Raw genomic sequence first — 13,997 nt, forward strand, 5'->3', positions numbered from 1 at the left:
CCTATCTGCAGCCTGCTGGCTTATAACGAATTATCACTAATTAAATCAGGACAGGTTTTACTACTAACACTTTAATCTAAAATAGCTCTCTGTAAAGGCGCACATCCACTAGGTGACATTAATGAGCAATTGCACGATTATGACATCGTAATCATGCAATCGCTCATTAATCGTGCACAATATTGTGCACTATAATGCCGGAAGCGACCAGCGATGCGCGCTCCCACTGGTCGTTTCTGACATCAATCATTGCCCAATCGTGCCGGTCAATCTGCCGATAACAATAGATTGGTCATGTTCGGGGATGAGGGAGGGTGCCTACACTGAACAACTAATCGTTCAGTGTAGGCACTGCAGGGGATGGGGAATGACAGTACTATTACGAGGTCGTAATCGTACTGTCTTTGTCTAGTCCCCTAGTGGATGTGCCCCTTTACTCATACTGTAACTCCCAGCTGGGAGGGATGGGGTGCAGAGAATATAAAAAATTTACAGCCTAAAGCTCTGTTTACCTGCATTACTTAGGTGTTTTTGATGTCTAATTGATTGATTTGTGCATGATAGGGCCCATTTATCAATAATCACATTTACAATGCCATCTTGGCATATTAGCGCTCCTGATCGCATTGCAGAATGCGATTAAGATCGTCTGAAAAGAGCCCATCCCTGCAATGTGTTCCGAGTGCTGCCGCATGCGCAGTCCCGCTGACAGCGCCCATTTCCAGGAGAACACTCTACCGGCTGAATCCGCGATGTGTAGCCCATAGGCTACAATGTTTGGCGGTAGCCAATCTCTGGAATGCCTTGCCTTCCGGAAGTTGGTAAATATGGCAGCATCATATCCCCCAGAAACCAATGGGGGAAGAGGCTGCCAGCGGGAATGGAGGGATCACAGCAGATATTGGAGATATAACTTTTCAGAGCTTAGTACATCTGTCACACAATCCCTAAAAATGGGGACACTTACATTACACAGGTTCCAGGGCTGGCTTCAGTGGAAATTGGCAGTCTGCCAAAAACATACGTGAAAGCTAAGAAGTATCCTTTCAACCTCACAGGCTGAGCAGGTATCAAACTTTGAGGGCAATTCAATTCGACACGAATTGAATAGCGCCGGGAGCGACTGATCAAGTTCATCAATTCATTAATATCAGACTCATATCAATTAAGTTCCTCAATTCTTAAACATCGGATTTAAATCCATCAAGTTCTTCAAATCATCAACATCGGCCTGATTCAGCAAGGAACGCACAGGCAGTGGCATAACTTCATCCCACGTGCCCGGAGGCAAGATAAATGTTGGTGCCCCCACCCCCAACTCCCAAATTAAAATGTACCACCCCCCCAGCACCTATGCCAGCCCCAGCTGCCGCAGCCCCCCTGTCTGTCTGACTCTCATTGGCTGCTAAAACAAACACATCGCTGGCGCCGGCAATGTGTTTGTTACTGATTGGCGGGCAGGGGGGGGTTCTGTTTATTCAGAACCCTCCCCCTGTGTGTGCGTCGGGTGCTCAGGTGGGTCGCAGTGGTCACACTCTACTATAATATAGAAAATTGACAGCCTAAAGATCTGTTTATCTGCATTACTCTTGGAATAATGGAGCATTCTATGCAGCCTTCTGGAGTGGCTTATACGACAAAATTAAAGATGTTCTTGTTACTCGTGATCTCCTGGACAAGATAGAGGACTTGATCTCCCTGTGCACCAAGGTGGACATACATTTTAAAGAATGTGCTATTGAGAGAGGAAGATTCATTCATTCCAAGCCGAGGGCGACAGTCTTGCCTCAGTCGTTTTCTCCTCCCAGAGAGGAACCGATGCAAATCATCCGTTCTCACCTATCACAGGAAGAACGTCGAAGGTGACAGTCTGAGAATTGAAACCACTCATATTCAACTGGTTTCATTCAACACTTCCAAAGGCACCCAAAGTCCAGACTCATCGTGGAGTTGAATACGAAGTTACAAAGATTCTGGACTCTAGAATCCATTATGGACGTCTCCAATACTTACCTTCGGGATGCCGGCAGTCAGGATATTGATACCGGGATCCCAATGCTTGTTGGGATTTCGGCTCCGGTATTTAGACCATCGGCATTCCCGCACTCTGGGATGCCGACTACATCCCGGGCCATGCTTAAGGTCATTAGTATATTGCCTCTGTCAATGATGTGATCTTATTATCTTTATCTTGGTTGGGGGGGGTTCTTTTAGGTAGTTTAGTGTAGTTAGGGGGGGTGATGTTACTGGATCCAGGTATACCTAGGTAGGGGTGAGGCTATACAGGGTGGGGGTTAAGGGCAGGGGCGCCGGGAGGGGGGGAGCGGGTACTAATTACCGGGGCCTGGGCTTGCTGGAGGGGCCCGGTGCCGCCCCCCCTCCCTCTTACATCACAGCAGCCCAGCACATGCTAAGCAGCAGCCACAGCAGTCTCCTATGCCTGTGGGGGGAGCGATCACACTGATCGTGCCCCCACTGGCTATGCGCATGTTCTCCTTATACAATTTATAGTCATAATATATATATATATATATATATATATATATATATATTCTGATTTGTTTATTTTGCTCTTAACTGAAGTCATGCTCTGCCATATATTTCTATGTATAATGTTTTTCTACTAGTCTGCCATATTTTTTTTTTATATTTATGTATCTGGGGTTTATTGTATTCTCATAAAAACCAATAAAAATAACTAAATTTAAACTACACTACCCTGCCAAATTTGGTGCTAGGTCCAAAAACTCTGGCCGTGCATAAAGGACAAACAGACATACACGCTTTTTCGCTTATTATATATATATATATATATATATATATATATATATATATAATTTCAATATAAAATTAATTTTGGTGACATTTGAATGATGTGTAAGTTTTTCTTTTGTTCAGCGTTTCATGCGTGCTTTGTACTTATAGCTGTTGTCTAAGACCTATGATCCAAGACACCACAAATAGGATCATGTCAATTAGCAATTACTGAACCTTAAATAGATTTTAAAGGAGTATAGTCAATTTATCTTCAGCCTTAAAGAAAAACAGCCTTAAGTGTATCCGCGACTGATAAATGATGATTGGACGATCGGGTATGAGAAATCTTCCAACATGCCCGACTGATCTGATCATCGGTTGACCGCATCTGGCAGTGTACAGTATGCACTGACAATATATATAGAGCATTGTGAGTCTTGTGACTCTACTAGTTATTAAAACAAGTTTGCCTTCACCTTTTTGCCTGCTGTACATTTGTAGACACCAATCACAGGTATACTTGCACCATCATGGTGCATCCACAGAACTCACGCCCAGTGTCGGACTGGAGCATGAAGGGGCCACCTGGGTAATGCAGTGATAGGGGCCCATATTTAGGGGTGTGGCCAGCATCCAGAAGGGGTGTGGCCAGCCTCCACAGAGTGCATGATCTGGGCCCCTTAAAAAATATATTTAGTAAATACTGCTAGTGCATACAATATATAATAGATTAATAACAACAATGCGTTGTTGAATATACACCATAGTACTGTGCAGTATAATGTAACATACTGCTTGTATAATGTATAATTCAAGTGCACAGTCTGGAACCTGATCCATAGAGGAGGGGGTGGACCCTTGGGCAGTGGGGCCCACCGGGGGTTTCCCCTGTGCCCCTGTGGGCCAGTCCAATCCTGCTCACGCCATCATGCATTGTATGCATCAGGAGCGTGATACCAATAGTTCATATCAAGCATACTCTTCTACCCTCACACACAGGGGCATGGAGAGTATTACCATGGCTTATTGGGGGGGCCCAGGTTCGCCGGCTGCCCCCCAATCCCCATCACCTGTCAGCAGCTGCGATTACGCACACTGGGCCTGATTCAGACCCGCTCGCAAGTGGGTCGGTTGTGGGCCAGTGTGCACACGCGAACCCCGGAGCGAAAGCAACAAATGGGGCAGCTGTCGATGTTGATTGACAGCTCGCCCCGTTTTCTAGGCGGGAAGGGCGGGTGGCTGGGCAAACAGAGGCATTCCTGCAGGAATGCCTACCATTTGTAGGCGGCCCTACTGACATCACTCGTGATGTCAGTAGGTGGACTTCCTGCTCTATTAGAGCAGGAAGTCCACTTGGGCTTGCGGCAACAAGACCCTACCACAAGGGTCTCGTCGCAAGCCCAAATGTCGCGACAGCCTTGACCATCGCGACCATCACTTGGCCGCTCGCATAAGCGAAGGGTGGTAACCCACAGCTATGCGAGCGGCCAGGAGGCCGCAACAAAAAAAACAAGCGGCCGCCCTGATTTAGAGTGAGCGCTCGCTTTTTGCAAGTGGCTCTGAATCAGGCCCACAGTCCCAAAATATGCTAATGAATGCTATCGCAATGCCGTTGCAGCCTAACATAAGGATGCCCACTTCACTTTACATGCATCCATAATCCTTAGCAAGTCTGCAACACCATCTGTTCTATCGAGTACCATCGCAGCCTCACGCACACTTGCACAAGGTCTGACCTTACTCAGGAATTGCTAACCTCATCGCTGCGCAGTGAAAGCCCAAGCTGTGGATGTCATTGCAGTGGCTAATTTATGCACGCCCCTCTAACGGCGTTCAAACACTGGCACGCCTGCGTTTCGCTGATCACCCCCCTCTGTCAACAATCCCAAACGCTCACTTCCTGTCAATCACTCTGCAGTCCGATCACAGTGGAGCCTTCACGCACGCGCACTTTGATACATATGCATGCGCAGTACACAACAATCAGCCGACTGCGTGCGTAAGCACAGTTGCGATCGGTAATGAATCAGGCCCACAGTATCCTCTGCTTGTGATGACACTTATCACCCCCGCCCACCCCAGATCTGTCCCTGGCTGGGGGAGGGGGGCACACAGCGCCTCCCTGTGGAGCACGTACAGCAAGTACAATTGTTTGGGTGGTTTTTTTTCAAGGTGTGGCCACGCCTACATTCATTAGGCCACACCCCATATGTTTACTCAGTCCCGCTAAAGATCACTACGTCCCTGTTCTCATACTTTACCATCAGCTTGTACTAACGCCTATACAGCTGGTGAAGTAACGCAGATCTTTCCCAATGTTGTGTTTATGCGCAGAAGGTTGTCGCACATGAGTATTAGTCTCCTGCGCTGTAAGGATGGTGGCATCACAGCAGAGGACGCCATGGAAAAGGAGGAGGACGCTGCTGGACAGTCATGTCACCTAAAATACTGGCGGCATATTCGGAAGTATCACAGTGATGGTAAATAAAATAAACAGCCGGCATATTATATCGTTATTAAATAGAGCCCTAGATGTTTTACTGTTATTTTGTTTATGAGTAGAGTTAGTCCTGAAGATATCATAGTTTGGAGGTTAGGCTCTTATTTACCTAAAATGATTATCAGACCTCGCTAGGCTTGTACTTTCCATTTGGAATCCAAGATATCCTAAATAATGGCCCTGATGGACAAGGGATATGGGGGCTGATTCAGCTTTACACGCAAGTGTGCAGGACCCATTCTGCGAGTGTGCATAATGGGTCCTGTTTAATCACATGCAGCCCCGTCTATGCCTTTGCCAGTTTGACAGGCAGAGGCATTTAAGGGTCTTGGGGGGAAAGGGGGTGTTCCCGGAAACAGGGACGTATCCGCTACGTTTTCCAGGAGTGGCAAGGACGCTGGCCGGAGGACCAGCACCATCCACCATATCGACCACCGATGGTCGCGATGGTGGTCGCAGTGCTGAGATCGCAAAAAACGCAGCAGGGTGTGTCATACACCTCCTGCTGCATTTGCATATTTGCAAGGACGGAATTGCGAAGCTGCCTCCGTGCATACATCATATATCTAAAGCCTGCGTGCAGCTTTGCAATTCCGTCCGATGCTGAATCACCCCCATAGATTGTACAATTTTGAACCATTCACATTTTATTTAGAATCAACAGAACACATTTTTAGATGATCTTTCCCAACACAGAAGTCAAAGGGGGCCATTCAGCTCTCAGTGACGTGCTGCTGGATTGGTTGCAAAGTCAGTCCGCGGCGACGTATCTTCTCTTAAATTTTTTTTAAAGATAAAGGGGTCTATTTACTAAGCAGTGTGTGAAAAGTGATAAGGTGGCAGCCAATCAGCTCCCAACTGTCATTTTTCAAACACAGCCTGTGAGATGACAGTTGGGAGCTGATTGCCTGGCACCTTATCACTTTTCACTATGTCTCCTAACACTGCTTAGTAAATAGCCCCAAAAAGTTTTACATTTATTTGTCCCCCCCAAAAATCTCTTCTTTAATCTTTCCTCGCATCCCACAGAGGCGCACAGCATTATGAGCCAAGGTTGCTTGCTGTAATATATGGACGTGTGCGCATCCGGATATAGCGGAGAATAGGATTTGGGTGACAATGACAGGGGCAGGATATGAGTCAAACATAGCCATCTCAGGGATTTCATTATGTGGGCACTATTTAATTTAAGGCCCTCATAATTCAGGTATAATGAATAAGGGGAGTAGGTAAGAACTAATTTGGATGAAACTGTGCGGTAAAGCTGGTTACACACTATACGATGTATCGTACTATAAATCATTCTGAAGCTGATCTGAACGATATATATCGTATACGTCGTATAGTCTGTACACTCGATTCATCGTTCCCGATGATGATGCAATGAATGACGTGGTGGCGGTGCTGCTATGTGCAGCATGTAACGATACATCGCGCCATCGTATGCCGGATCGTGCAGTGTGTATCGTTACATCGCTCGCTGCATCGCACCATCGAATGGTGTGTACCCGGCTGAAGACTGAGCCTTTGAGGCTTTATTACAGAGAAACAATAACCTATTATCACAGACGTTATGTAAGATCGTGTATTGCTGTGTTATGAAATACATGTTTACGTCAAGATTCCCTGCAAACAATTAATGTAACAAATCGGTGAGCAACATTACTTATGTAAGCCAATGCTCGCCTGATTTCAATAACTTGTTTATTTCCAGGAAATTAGAAGTCTTGTACTTTCCTCTTCAAGTAGGGTCCGAGCAACAATGGCCTATGCTTCTGTCGTTTGTAGGTTTTTATATAAATGTACAAGAATTATTGTATTGTATTTATTTATATAAAAACTAATTATAGTACAAATTCTAACTACAAATAGGTAAGACATTCAGGGCATTGGCCGGACCCTGGTAGTAAGGGTGTGGGGCATGGCTACTGACTGTGGGGGGCCTTCTGCAGAAGCTGTGTGTTGGGGGGGGCATGGCTGTGCCATCTTGCTGATATGGTGGTTATACCTCTCTTGCACTGAGATCCTCAGAGAGGCCCGGGACACGGATACTTTGCATCAACCCTGCAAATTCTATGTGCCCCTGCAAATAGGAGATTACTGAACTTGACTTGTGTTTAATTTGTTTATCATACTTTACATATCATCATCCGGACCACCGTGAGACATTTAAGGACTGGTACTTAGGGGTGGTGTGACCAAGCATGTAGGGTGCGTGGCCAAGCTGCGAATACCGGGCCACCCTTTAGATGCTGTTGTGGGTGTGGTCACACCATATTGGCCACCAAACAAGCACGTCCACTTTTCTCAGCACCCCTTGCTTCAGGGTAGGGTCCAGCACCCCTTGCTTCAGGGTAGGGTCCCCCCCCCCTAAACAAAAACTGCTATCAGCTTTGACTCTCAGCTCTGGTGGGGTTCTCCGTGTTTTCTAAAAATGTTTTTAAATAACGTTGATGAGTCGAAAATTTAATTGGCGCTTCATATGACAAAAATAAAAAACGACATCCACTTACCGGATCTGTGTTCTGTCTTCACAAACAAAATGTTTTTGTACTAATCGCCCTGTGTTTTTGACTGCAAACCCTGATACAGGGCTGGTCTTCAACAGTGATTACTTCCTCCTCGGAGTTGGATCTGTTATCTGATTATTAATATTTGTATGTTCACATAATTGCAGCACATTCAGATTCAGAGGGGGAAGCACCGGCAGATACACCAGTCACAGGGAGTATTTGTTGCATGTACTCAACCCCTGGTGCAATAAACGTGCAGTAAGACCAATTCCATCGGCCCAATCAAGGTCCATTATTATAGCTCATCGTATGTCTATAGATCTATAAGTGGCCAATGTGAGGCTCACCTTGGCAGGATGGGACTACATCCATTCACTGATGCCTTGTCTTAAATCAAATTGAGGGAGCACCATGTTTGTTAATTAGCTGCAATATTGTTATACTTGCAGGAGTATATAATCATTATAGGTATTTTGTTTGGATGTGAGCACTATAATAAAGACTGTGACCCGTATTCAATTTGGAACGAAAAGTCAGAGTCTGGACTTTTCTCCGTCACCGGAGGTTCTGCCTCCAAAAAAGTATCACGCGCGTGCCCGCTTATCCCCGTAAAAAAATTGCAAATGTGTTGAACTTGAAACGGGACCTGGCAAAATGGAAATCGGCAAGAAGTCATGTAGTTTTTGGGGAAATCAACCTGCCACCCCCCTAAAGATGCTCTGACATGAGGGTTCACTATGGGTACCCCCGATTAGCCCTGCTGAAGGTATTTGGGGTTTTTAAATGGTCTCAAAAGGCCCATTTAGCGTCTTTGGTGACAGTGGTGAAGTATTTAGCTATTTTTGGGGGGGAAAATAAGTATTCCCATCAAATTTGGGGTACATGAAAATGGGTGCAAGCATATTTTAAAGTTGCAAAAGTAGAGTATTAAATAGCGCCAAAAACGCACCTTCAGCAAGCGCCTGCAATCCACAAAACACCTCCCCCATACTTCCAGACACCCCAAAATCTATTTAGCTACTTTTTGATTTTGTACCCCCAGTTTGATTTTTTTTTCGACCATTTTTTCAAAGTGCTTTTTTGGGGTGTCTTTAGTGAATTTTTTTGCATTTTTTTACGCAATTAGCATCAAGGGGGTTGTAAAAAGGGTTTAAGGGGTTTGCCGCAATTATGCACCCCAAAACCCTGATTATGCACTTTTTTCCGCTGGGTATTCATAGGTGAAACTTTTTCGCCAATTACACTGCATTGCGTTATCGTGCCACCGAAAAGACGCTGAAATTGAATACGGGGATAAATGAAATCGGCGAAAATTATGTCATCGGCGAAAAAGTATCGCAAAAGAATTGAATACGGCCCTGTATTGGCAATGTGAACATATTTTGGCAGATGACAGACAGTCACACTACTTACCTTACATATTAGTTGGATAGTAGGCATTTTTCATATACCACAAGGTCAAAAGTATGTGAACACCTAATATATTACACACGTGCTTGTTGAACATCTCCAAAACCATGGAGAGATTATTATGGAGTTGATCCCTATGTTGCTGCTATCACAGACTCCTCTGAGGAGGCTTCCCACTTGCTTTTGGAACACTACTGCAGGGATTCACATCCATTCAGCCACAACAACATCACCTAAGGGGGAGATGTCCTAATACTTGGAGAGAGCTAAAGTACCAACCAATCAGCTCCTAACTGTCACTTTACAGGCTGAGGGGTCTATGTACTAAAAGTGGATCAAGATAATGTACCAATCAGCTTCTGTCATTTTTCAGCTGCTGTCAATTTACAGGTTGTGTTTGAAAAATGACAGTTAAGAGCTGATTGGTTGGTACTTTATCTCTGTCCACTTTAACTCTATCCAAGGCTTAGTACATAGACCCCTTATTTTGAAAACATGTCAGTTAGGAGCTGATTGGTTGGTAGTTTATCTTTCTCCGCAGCTTAGTACTCCAATGGTGCGTACACTCAGTACGTTTTTTTTCAAAATAAATTATTTACATTTTTTCATATCAAAACAGCTTGAACGTTTTCAGCAAAAATATTTCTACCACACAGTCATATAGAGCCCAATACAAAAACAATCACAATAAGTAATATAATATCTTGTATTAGAAATAGATAGAAACTTTAAATTTCTTAAACTTATCCATCATAATACTAAGGGCCTGATTCAGAGCCGAACGCTCTGACCAGAGCGCTCGCTCTGAATCAGTGCCCTCCTCCATGAAAATGGAGCGGCCTCCTGGCCGCTCGCATAGCTGTAGGTGACCACCCACAGCATATGCGAGCGTCTTGACCATCACGACCATCGGGCTTGCGACGGAGACCCTGTGGTAGGGTCTCGCTGCCGCAAGCCCTGGAGTGATTTTGGCGTGCCTGCCAGACGGAGGCGTGCCTGTCAGATGCCTCCATCTGGCAGGCATGCCCCCGGCACGCCCACCAAAGGGGGCGTGCTGTCAATCAACATCGACAGCACGCCCCCTTTGGTGCGAGACCAGGAGCGATGGAGAGGCCGTCACTCGCCGGGTCTCGCGCATGCGCACGACGGAGCTCCCTCCGTCGTGCGCATGCGCAGTGGGGAAACATCGACCCGCTTGCGAGCGTCCTGCGCTCGCGAGTGGGTCTGAATGAGCCCCTAAAAACACAACAGAATAAAGGGAGGGGGGGAACGATAACGATATCGTTCATATCGTTCACTTTTTTTGCAGTCACCAACCTGACATCGACCAATGATGCACGTTCCCGCATACACGATAACGATATCTATGGTTGTCCGTACATGCAGGCCAACTTGGACGATTTCAACACGATTTGCATGTTAAGAGATGACTTCACTGAAATATCTATCATATATCTATCAGTGTGTACAACCAAAATCATTTGCCCTGCACTACAGAAAGTTGAAGGGAAATCTATCAGCGATATTGTTGGTTGTGCAGGTTGTACCGCACCATTAGTGAAGTTGGGCTCTGATGATGGGAGATCAGGCCTGGCTCGCAGTGTTCCAATTCATCCCAAAGTTGTTTGGTGGGGTTAATGTCAGGGCCCTGGGCCTTGATTCAGACCCTTTCGCTATATACGAGCGCTCGCAAGCGGCCCGATGTTCTGCGTACGCGCTCTCACTGCGATTGTTTACCGCTCACTCGCCCTGCAAAGACAGCCCAGTGAAATGAGTGACAGGAGAGGCCGTTTGTGGATGGTAACAGGGGTAGGACACTAATAACAGGGCGTTGGAGATGCGAACGCAGGTGTGCCAGAGTGTTTCAACGCCGTTTTAGAGGCATACATAATTAACAGGGAGCGTCATAGTACATGTCACTTGCCTTTTTTTACACGGATATCCTCACAATGCTTGCGGTAGGGTAAAGCTACCTCAAGCACTGCGTTCACATCCAATGGTGCTCGATGTACCAATGTTTTAATACACTTCCTGGAAATGACGTGGTGCTGGTGGGTGGCTCTGCCTGTGCGATTGGGCATACGCATACACAAAGTGCCCGCTCGCTAAGACATTGTGGGCATGCTTATGCCTTGGCGAGCGTTCGCTTCCCGTGGCATCACTTTGACAAATTTGCATACGCATCCAGCGAGCGTATGCAGATAGCGAACGGGTCTGAATCAGGCCCTCTGCGCAGGCCAGTGATGTTCTTGCACATTGCTTCAGCAAACTATTTTTGGATGGTCCTCTCTTTGTGCATGGGGTATTGTCATACATACGCAGGAAAGGGCCTTTCACAAATTGTTGCCACAGAATTGAAGAAACACATTTCTCTAGAACGTCATTGTCTGCTGAAGCATAAAGTATTCCCATCACTGTAATTAGGGGATCCGGGCCAAACCATGAAAATTAGCCTCAGACCATTATTATTCCCCCTCCACCAAATGTTACAGTAGTCATTTGGACAGGAGTTATTCTGTCATCTGTCATCCATCAAACCCAAATTTGACCATCTGCCCACCAGATGGTGAAGCGTAATTAATTTCTCCATAGAACGTGTTTCCACTGCTGCAGTAACCAATGACGGTGTGCTTTACACCACACCAGATGATGGGCTGGCACATGGGTTCTGAGGCTTTGTGCATCTGCCCGGCTATGGAAACCCATCCATGAAGCTCAATTATTGTGCAGACACTGCTTCCAGAGACAGTTTGGAACTCGGTAATCAGTGTTGTTATCAAGAACAGTTTGTATGCGCTATAAGCTTCTGCACTCAGCGGTCCCATTCTGTGAGCTTGTGTGGCCTACCGCTGCTGGGCTGTTGTTGTTCCTTTAACGTTGGGAAGGTGGCATCCTATGACAGTGCTACAGTACGTTTCTACTGAACCTACATATTGCTTTTGGGTTTGAGAAGACCTGTTTTGCAGACACACTGACCCCTCTTGAAGGGAGGTTATGAATAGGAGACCCCATATCCACACACTTGTTCTCTATGGATAGTGCTAGGTTGAGAGTCACTGAGCCCTTCAGTACGATCATCCTGCTACGAATGATGACTATGGAGACTGTATGGTTAATTTTAGGGACTTGTTAGCAATGGGTGTAGTTGAAATGGCCAGGAACACTAATCAGCAGGGGTGTCAACATACCTTTGACGCTGTAGTGAATATATTCACCAAATGGTGAGGAAGGTACAAGATATAATGTATATATCAAGAGTTAAGTAATGTTATATTCCATTTGTTATATCAGACTTGCTATTACTTATTACCCCTACCTAGTTCCTGTTACATGTGCCGCTGCGGCTCTCTGCCTGATTGTCTCTCAGTCGCTATCCTAGCTACCTGGACTCTGGCTGCTACGTGCAGTTACTCACCTGTTGGTGGTCTCGTTACCTGACCTCAGCCTGATGGACCATTCACAGGAGACATCTCCCTTCATTAGGGATTCAAGTCAGTTCCTGCCTGCCGGGGGATATTACTAAGTTTCTGCACCTAGTGGATTCACGTGGTTGCTGCACTCTGTGCAGTTCCTTGCTCCAGAACCTTTGTTCCTGTGTCCAGTATCCTGCCATTGTATGCCTTTGCTCCCAGTCTCAGTCCTCAGTGTCCTGTCCCTGCCAATCCTACTCCTGTGTCCTGCTGGATTCTGCCCTGTTCCCGTGTCCATCCCAGCTTTGTGCCTGTGTCTTGCCAAGACCCTCCAATTTACCTGTTGTGTCACCTTTGGTTTGTGTCTAGTCCCAGCATGTACCCGTGGATTAATTCTGCCAGTTCAACCATTTCAAGTACTGATTCTGCTTCAAACTTCAACATGCATCCGCCTGTCAGTATAACCATATCAAATGCAGGTTCAACAATATTCCCACCTGCATCCTGAATAGCTGGCTGCCACAATCAATCCATATCCAGCATTGCAGGTTCAACATCATTCCCACCTGCATCCTGAGTAGCTGGCTTGCCACAACCAAGTTCATATCCAGCATTGCAGCTCCTGCATTATTCCTACCTGCATCCTGAATAGCTGGCTGCCACAATCAATCCATATCCAGCATTGCAGCTTCTACATTATTCCTACCTGCATCCTGAGTAGCTGGCTTGCCACAACCAAGTAAAAATCCAGCATCGCAGCTTCTACATTATTCCTACCTGCATCCTGAGTAGCTGGTCTGCCACAACCAAATTCATATCCAGCATTGCAACTTCAACATAATTCCTACCTGTATCCCAAGTAGATGGCCTGCTACTATCCAGATCTGCATCCTGACTGTTTCTGTGCTTGTCCACCTGTGCCAGTTAATTGCAGGTCTTCAGACCTACAAGCTAGTTTTCTGCAGCAGACTCCAGTACACACCTGCACCTGTTTGCCCCATTCAGTTACTATTGCCTTGCTTAGTCAGCCTGTAATTAACTGTTGTCTTGCCTGCTGCTAAATTCTCTGTGGATCCCTGCCTATTGCATGAGCCCCATCAGCGAGCTCTAGGGGTCTCATATATATATAGCGCAGGTACATCCATAACAGTTCCCCATTCACTCCACAATAAACGCAGCACTCTAGCTTATCCCCTATAGCACCTGTGTCCTTATTGTGCACCATGGGAGAAACAGGTGACAAATCACATCTTCTTCCTGGTGATAATTTTCCAAAGAGATACTGAAGAGATCAACTACAAGTGATCCCATCCTGTCCTCAGCACATCCCAGGGCAGCACCAATGGGGTTTGTTATTATTAGCTTAGGTTTGTAAGGTGCCACAGTGAGAAAACGGCATGTACATGA

The 13,997-nt window shown here is 46.0% G+C and overlaps 1 protein-coding gene across 1 annotated transcript in view; it reads right to left on the minus strand.

Annotated features, from left to right (window-relative positions):
- DEF8 (differentially expressed in FDCP 8 homolog) overlaps nucleotides 1-13,506 on the minus strand; it is a 55,271-nt gene extending 41,765 nt beyond the window's left edge. Inside the window, exon 1 of the mRNA XM_088449414.1 lies at nucleotides 13,439-13,506. The gene's annotated coding sequence lies outside the window, so the exon portion shown is untranslated. The remainder of the gene's footprint in view (nucleotides 1-13,438) is intronic.
- Nucleotides 13,507-13,997: the final 491 nt, after the last annotated feature.

The sequence above is a fragment of the Taudactylus pleione genome, unplaced genomic scaffold (genome assembly GCF_031769625.1).
Source record: "Taudactylus pleione unplaced genomic scaffold, aTauple2 ptg000484l, whole genome shotgun sequence".
NCBI lineage: Eukaryota > Metazoa > Chordata > Amphibia > Anura > Myobatrachidae > Taudactylus > Taudactylus pleione.